Source organism: Podarcis tiliguerta, assembly GCF_965153285.1.
Source record: "Podarcis tiliguerta genome assembly, chromosome: 5".
Lineage (NCBI taxonomy): Eukaryota > Metazoa > Chordata > Lepidosauria > Squamata > Lacertidae > Podarcis > Podarcis tiliguerta.
In genome coordinates, this window is record NC_139538.1 from 2,095,351 (window position 1) to 2,102,606 (window position 7,256).

At 47.8% G+C, this 7,256-nt stretch overlaps 1 protein-coding gene across 6 annotated transcripts in view; it reads right to left on the bottom strand.

Moving 5' to 3' along the window:
• The window catches only part of TP63 (tumor protein p63), a gene marked incomplete at its 3' end in the record, with an annotated part of 98,070 nt that extends 98,028 nt beyond the window's left edge, over window positions 1-42 (bottom strand). For all 6 annotated transcript variants that reach the window (XM_083442222.1, XM_083442221.1, XM_083442220.1 and 3 more), the window contains exon 1: window positions 1-42. This exon is cut by the window's left edge and continues 151 nt beyond it.
• Between the last annotated feature and the right edge of the window lie 7,214 nt (window positions 43-7,256).

Sequence of the window (7,256 nt, forward strand, 5' to 3'; positions counted from 1 at the left end):
GCGATCCCGCTTGCAAGCTGTCAGGACAAGAGTGTGTGCTCCTCTACATAATTTAAGGTTGCCTTATATACCTCTCCGGGCAAGGAGGGGGGTGTGGGTGTGGGGCGGGCCTGCTTGGCTGTACCTGTCAAAATGTTGCGCACCTGGGCTGCTCCACTCCAATGGAGGGAGGCCTCTCCCAGCTCATTAAGTGGCGAAGGAATCCTTATCACCAATCTCTAAAAAGGAAAGGAGGAGAAGAAGAGGGGACAGAGGGAGAGGGAGGGAGGGAGGGAGACAGAGAAAGAGGGAGCACGCCAGACAGAGGGCGGGACGTAAAAAGAGCTTGGAAGGGACGGAGAGGCTTTTCCTGGTCACTTCTTGCAATGTTTGGAGGGGGAAAAGCAGGCAGAGAAGCGACAGCATCCCAACAACTTTCTTAAACTTCATACGAAACAAATTGTGCCTAATGTTCAGTATTTATTTTTGCAAAATGCTCCAACCAAGCCGCACAACTCCTTTAAGGCAAGATTGGGTTGCAAATCTAGCATTTGCCATTCCCATTTTCCTGGTAAGACCATAAGAACATGAAAAGAGCCTGCAGGATCAGGCCAATGGCCCGTCTAGTCCAGCATCCTGTTCTCACAGGGACCAACCGGATGCCCATTATGGTAAAGCAAAGCAGAATTCAAGCACAAGAGCAAAATTCTCGCCTCCTGCGCTCTCCAACAATGAAGACTTCTGCTTGCCCCATGCTTTAGAAAAAGCGGGTTGCAGTGGTTTTGCCCTCGCCCTGCTTTTCCCCAGAAAACTGCTCTTTAGTGGTAGATCGGTACAAATGGCAATTTTCAGTACATCCCGAATGCTGCTTGCTCCGATTCAGCGCTTTCCCAGGAAAAATGGAGGCGGGGATAAGAACCAAGAGCCAGAGAAAAAGCCTTGTTCAAAAGTTATTTACCCATACTTATTTGTCGTGGCAGCTAAAAGAACCTCCAGTGTCGGGAGCAATATAGCTTTGGCACCAGTTCCTGGGAGGTGGGGTGCACAGGTATGGAGGGGCAGGTGTTGCTTTCTCTGTGGTCTCTGGCTGCTGTGGCCTTCAGCTGGGGGTGCAGTCAAATCCAGCGTCCTGTTGGAAACAGCGGACACCAAGCAAGGATCTCTATGTTATGCCAGACAGCAGAGGAGAGGCTGATTTCAACTCTCATTTCTCTGACCGAAGTATAACTCATAATGGGTCCTCAGGGTTTGGAAGGTGGCAGACAAGGGAGGGGGGGTTTCCTGGGAGGGGGAACTGGGTGCTGCACAGCACAGTTCAGTTTGGAACAGAGAAATCCAGAAGGACTGGGATGGGCACCACACACAAGCTTTCGGGTGACACACGGTTCCTCACCAAGCGAAACAGAATAGCTGGCTCTTTGGGGTAGTGCTCTACAACCCTTACAGCTCATAAGAATCAGAATAGCGGCCATTTAAATATATATTGGAATTTCCCCACACTTCCTTTCCTCCCGGTGAAGAGATCTGTGTTAATACGAAACTGACTCCCATTATTACAAGTCTGCAAGGAGACCAACGTCCCTGACAAGAGACATCTCTCGTATCCCTAGATTATTACACCGACGCATCAGACGTAATAATAATATGCGCAGGTACACATTTCATTAAATGCATTTCATCAACTTTGAGCATTAGTAAGAGTTGGTGCAGCCGACTCATTAAGACGATGAGCAACAGGCCAGGAATTCCCCCAGATCTCACCTCCGATGTGAACTCTGCACTTGGCCTGAGGAAAGTCACCTCTCAGCCTCAGCTGCAACATGGAGGAAAATACTGGCAGACTTTATTGGGCTGTTGTATAGATTACAGCAAATAATAAATAAAATTCTGTCTGGAGTATCACTCAGAGACTGCTGTAACAAACATGCTTTGAGAGCCAGTGTGGTGCAATGGTTAGCGTGTTGGACTAGGGCCTGGGAGACTAGGATTCGAATCCTCGTTCGGCCAAGAAGCTCGCTGGGTAACCCTGGGCCTGTCAGGTCCTCTCAGCCTAACCTACCCCACAGGGTTGCTGTGAGGGTTAAATGATGAGGGCAGGGCCAGATTGAGGTTTGATGAGGCCCTCAGCTCCTGAAGGTAATGGGGCCCTTTATATGTCCAGCTGTCCTTTGTCAACAACAAACTGTCACTGTTTTTTGTGTTGAATACATGCTAAGGTAAAGGTAAAGGTACCCCTGACCATCAGGTCCAGTCGTGACTGACTCTGGGGTTGCGTGCTCATCTCGCTCAAGAGGCCAGGAGCTGGCGCTTGTCTGCAGACAGCTTCCGGGTCATGTGGCCAGCGTGACTAAGCCGCTTCTGGCGAACCAGAGCAGCGCACGGAAACGCCGTTTACCTTCCCGCCAGAGTGGTACCTATTTATCTACTTGCACTTTGAGGTGCTTTCGAACTGCTAGGTGGGCAGGAGCTGGGACCGAACAATGGGAGCTCACCCCATTGCGGGGATTCAAACCGCCGACCTTCCAATCAGCAAGTCCTAGGCTCTGTGGTTTAACCCACAGCGCCACCCGCGTCCCCTGAATACATGCTAGATGGTCATTTATGGACCTAACAGGTATCTAAAGCCATTTGCACATAACAAAATATGTATTTTATCAAAGTAATTGTTGAACTGAAATACAATTAAGAAGAAGTCTATTAATAGTGAAATACAATTAAGAAGTCTATTAATAGTGAAATAATTATTAAGCTCTAACTTAAAATGATTTTATATTCATAACAAACTTAATAATGCAAACACATTGGCATTTGGCAATAGCAAAAGTTTAGAAACACAATTTACAGAGACTCAGAATTTGGGGGTGGGCAAGAGAGTGGGGCCCTAAAATATAGCTTGTTTAGCTTGTACATAAATCTGGCACTGGATGAGGGGCAGACTCAAGGACACCTGGGGCTGGATCAGGGATCAAAGAAATCTGCTATACATCTTCCACCTGGAGATCCCACTGAGAATTGAACCTCCACCTTCCGCAGGCAAAGCAACCTCTCTGGCACTGAACTTTGGTCCTTTTCTGCTATGGCGAAGCCATCTCATCTCCCTGAGCACCCCTAAGCCAGAGACCTTGGGTCTGCTCAGAGGCGGAGCTAGCTGCTCTGGAACCCGGAACAGTGCCCATGATGTGCACCCAGGGGCGGGGCTAGCCATCAGCGGGGGTGGGCCCAGCGTTCCAGGGGGCAGGGGCAATATCACCGCCCCTCAGGGATGACCCAGGGCAGGCGGCACCCACCACATCCTCCACATCTTCCTCTGCTAGTGGATTTGCTTCTTCTTCAGGGCAGATCAATTTAAGTGGTCATTATGTGCACCTTCCTCTCTGCAGGGAGCCCTTGGCAGTGAAGGGTGCCGAGGGGGTGGTGGTGCGCAGTTGAATAACCCCTCTTTCTCTCTGTCAGAAGTTGGGGAGTCCAGAAACAGAGAGGAGGAGGGAGACACCCTTTTCTACATAAACTTTAGATTTGCAAGTCATATACAGTCACATTTCGGGTTACAGGCGCTTCAGGTTGCGGGTTTTTGGGTTACAGACCGCTGAAACCCGGAAGTACCAGAACAAGTTACTTCCGGGTTTCAGCGGTCGCACATGCACAGAAGCCCTAAATCATACTTTGCGAATGTCCAGAAGCGCAGAAGTGTAACCCGCGCGTGCGCAGATGTGCCGCTGCGGGTTGCGAACTCTGCAGGTTGTGAACGTGCCTCCCGCATGGATCACGTTCACAACCCTAGCATCCACTGTATGGCCTTTCTTTTTAAGAAAAGAAAAGAAAAGAAAAGAAAAGAAAAGAAAAGAAAAGAAAAGAAAAGAAAAGAAAAGAAAAGAAAAGAAAGACTTTTCTCTCACACAGCCCATGCAAACCAAATGTCTGCAAACCATCAAGGTAGTTCTATATTCAAAACAAGAAGTTCCACCCATAATAAATCTCAGCACCCCTGATTTCAGGATCACAAGCAATGCTGAATTTCACCCCAGGGCTAAAGCATACCCAGAGGAATACATTTCCAAGACAAAGAGGAAAAGAAAAAAAAAAGCAGCAGCAAACTCTCTCTCTCTAAAATGCTGGCTTCCCAGTGCAGGAAAGGCACTCTGCACGTGCTCTAAGACACACCGTAAGATCCCTGCTGCTGGGGCCGCCCAGTATAGCTTCCTGTTCTCACGGTGGCCAGCCAGAGGGAAGAATGCCAGCAACAGATCAGCAGCACCTGGTGGTCTTGGTCTGAGCAGCCGAAGGTTTAGCCCCAGAACTGAATAGCAAGCTTTGGCTGCAAGGACTAATAACCCCCCGGGGCAAGAAGATCTGCCTTCCTTTCATGTCTGCAGAGAAGCCACTCATCCTGAGCCCTTGGGGTAGGTCAGGATACCATAAAGCCAAACCACACAGTGTAGGAAGGTTACAGGAAGGAGCTTCTGCTAGGGATTGATTTTTCAAAACAACAAAGAAAATATTTTTTTCCATCAGGAAGAGCAGCTTTGGGCCGCATCCATTCTCCTTGTGGCCGCACAACTGGATAATGCCTCTTTCTCTCTTTCAGAAGTTGGGGGAACCAGAAACAGCCACAGGGAGGGACCATAACCCACTGGAACATAAAGCAATGGGGGCCTTTCATATTTTTTTCTTTTTTATGCAGTAATTTCATGTTGTCCACGTCTGGGACTGCACGCTCCGAAATATAATTACAGCATTAATAATTGCAGCATTAGCAATTTAGGGATCGGCAGGTTTCCTTGCCTCTCTGAGCACACGCTGAACCCAGGAGTCCGGAGCAGGAACAGAAAGGCAAGGCTAAAACCTGTGCCTTCCTCTAGCAGGAGACTGCAAAACGTTTACAAGAGGGAGGCAAGGAAAAATACCCCTTGGCATTGCATACACCTGAAAATGATGCAATTCGTTGGTACAGGACGTGGCCCTGTCAGCTTTCAAGGGGGACTGGACAAAAATTAGCACCGGATAGGTTTACCAGTGGCTATTTAGGTGGACATGGGGACTCCATGTCCAGAAGCAGTCTATCTGTGAATACTGGAGAGTCACAGCGGAAAAGCACTGCTGCCTTCATATCCTACTTGAAGCTTCCCCAGGCATCTGCCTGACCATTACCAGGGTGTGCAGTTAAAGGGATTAAATCTCTTTCTGATCTAGGATCCCAAGGAGCGCACATCTGCCAGATGACTCCCTCCATTTTAAACTGAAGGCGGTTTTGCGGAACTTTCAACGCTGCCTTTTTTTGCACTGCAATGTTTTCTTGTAATGTAACTGCTCTTACGCTTGCTTCTAATTTTGCAAGCCACCTTCTGAGAGTTTGACCCTAAAAAGGGGACTGTGAATAATAAAAATCTATGAGGACAGCCACTGGGCCCATCACCTCCTGGCAAATAGAAGGGGAAGAAATGGAGGCAGTGAGAGATTTTACTTTCTTGGGCTCCATGATCACTGCAGATGGTGACAGCAGCCATGAAATTAAAAGACGCAAGGCGATGGCAAACCTAGACAGCATCTTAAAAAGCAGAGACATCACCATGCCAACAAAGGTCTGTATAGTTAAAGCCATGGTTTTCCCAATAGTGATGTATGGAAGTGAGAGCTGGACCATAAAGAAGGCTGAGCGCTGAAAAATGGATGCTTTTGAATTCTGGTGCTGGAGGAGACTCTTGAGAGTCCCATGGACTGCAAGAAGATCAAACCTCTCCATTCTGAAGGAAATCAGCCCTGAGTGCTCACTGGAAGGACGGATCCTGAAGCTGAGGCTCCAAGACTTTGGCCACCTCATGAGAAGAGAAGACTCCCTGGAAAAGACCCTGATGTTGGGAAAGATGGAGGGCACAAGGAGAAGGGGATGACAGAGGACGAGATGGTTGGACAGTGTTCTCAAAGCTACCAACATGAGTTTGACCAAACTGCGGGAGGCAGTGGAAGACAGGAGTGCCTGGCGTGCTCTGGTCCATGGGGTCATGAAGAGGCAGACACAACTGAACAACTAAACAACAACAATGAGGACAGCAGTGGGGGGGGGGGGGCGAGTGAAGGGAGAGAGGAAGTTGAAAATGGCAACGCCACCAGTACAGAGCCTTCCTCTCCCCCACAAAATAGACAATACCAATCAAAGAAACACTGAATCCTAGAATTGTGAAGTTGGAAGGGAACCTAGAGGTCATCTAGTCCACCCCCCCACAGTGCAGGACTCACAGCTAAAGATTCACTAGGAAGATGGCTATCAAATCTCTGCTTAAATACTGCCAAGGAAGGAGAGTCCACCACCTTCTAAGGAAGTCCCTTCCACTGCTGAACGGCTCTTAAACTTAGGAAGTCCTTCCTGATGAGATGTAGTTGGAAACTCATTTTCCTATAATTGAAATCCATTGGGAATCATAGAATCATAGAAGTGTAGAGTTGGAAGGGACCACAAGGGCCATCTAGTCCAACTCCCTGCAATGCAGGAATCTTTTAACCCAACATGGGGCTCGAAGTCACAACCCTGAGACCAACAGTCTCATGCTCTACCAACTGAGCTATCGCTTCAGGTCGTGTCCTACCGCCTCTCAGTCTCTTCTTAGCCAGGCTCAACACGCCCAACTCCATGGCTCTCTGTCATGGGTGATTTCACCAAGATTCCTGCATTGCAGGGGCATTGGTCCCTATGGCTCCATGATTCTATGACCTGTTCCTCACAAGGCTTGATTCCCAAACCCATTTTTTTTAAAAAAAAAAAAATTATTCAAAATTAAAACAAAACATATTATCCGGAAACATATCATCCTTATTTTTTTCCCCATTTCCCCCCTCCCTCCCACACAGAACCCACCCACCCCCATCCCCCGACTTCCCCCAGTGCCAGTCTTTGATTTCTCTAAAAATGCTGTTTCCTGCATGTTACAAAGTTGTATAGATCCTCAAACGATTTAGCTGATTATTATCAATAAAAAGTTTGTGAATGTTTATTCAAAGCCAGCCAAGGAGTCCAGTTCGCTTTGTTGCGTCTTCAGATACTTTGTAAAGGGTTCCCATTCATCCTTAAAGTCACAGTTCTCCTTGTCCCGTAGCTTGTTTGTCAGTTTTGCCAGTTCTGCATAGTCCATCAATTTTTCTTGCCATGATTCTTTGGTTGGGGTTTCTTCAGTTTTCCATCCTTATGCTATTAAAACTCTTGCAGCCGTTGTCACATACATGAAAATGTTTTTCAGCTTTTTTGGCAGATCTTTCCCTAAACCCTATTTTGATGAATTTTTTTA